General features: G+C 35.4%; 1 long non-coding RNA gene across 1 annotated transcript in view; it reads right to left on the minus strand.

Moving 5' to 3' along the window:
• Positions 1 to 210: 210 nt before the first annotated feature.
• LOC143133112 (uncharacterized) overlaps positions 211 to 390 on the minus strand; it is a 3720-nt gene continuing 3540 nt past the window's right edge. Inside the window, exon 5 of the long non-coding RNA XR_012988449.1 lies at positions 211 to 390. This exon is cut by the window's right edge and continues 596 nt beyond it. This is a non-coding gene — a long non-coding RNA (uncharacterized LOC143133112).

Here is a 390-nt window from a genome sequence, read left to right on the forward strand (position 1 = left end):
ACTTACAGTAATAGGGTCCATGCTTACAGTTGCCGCCAATCAGTCAGGCCTTTGTAGGGGTGACACCAATACTTCATAACACCAACACATTATATTACATGGGATGAAAAAACTTACCTGAGGTTAATTTAACCTTAACCTTGTTGGTCATAAACAGGGTGCAGTCAGTCAGTGGTCAGAACATAGAACACAACTTAAAGAAATCAGTGAGACTTCTTTAAATATGCTTTATTGTGCATTGTACACTGATACATAGGAAAGCAAATAAAAAGAAGGACTCAAGCCCCAGTCAATAAATATAATAAACTCAAACAAGTATCTAGTTCCAATTATCAGTATAATTTAAAGAAACTCATTTTTAAGTGGAAAAACAATGGTAGTCACTCAACG

This window comes from Alosa pseudoharengus, unplaced genomic scaffold (genome assembly GCF_046254945.1).
Source record: "Alosa pseudoharengus isolate Yale_2024_CS ecotype anadromous, Long Island Sound unplaced genomic scaffold, YU_APseudo_1.1 YU_APseudo_1.1_scf_19, whole genome shotgun sequence".
Lineage (NCBI taxonomy): Eukaryota > Metazoa > Chordata > Actinopteri > Clupeiformes > Clupeidae > Alosa > Alosa pseudoharengus.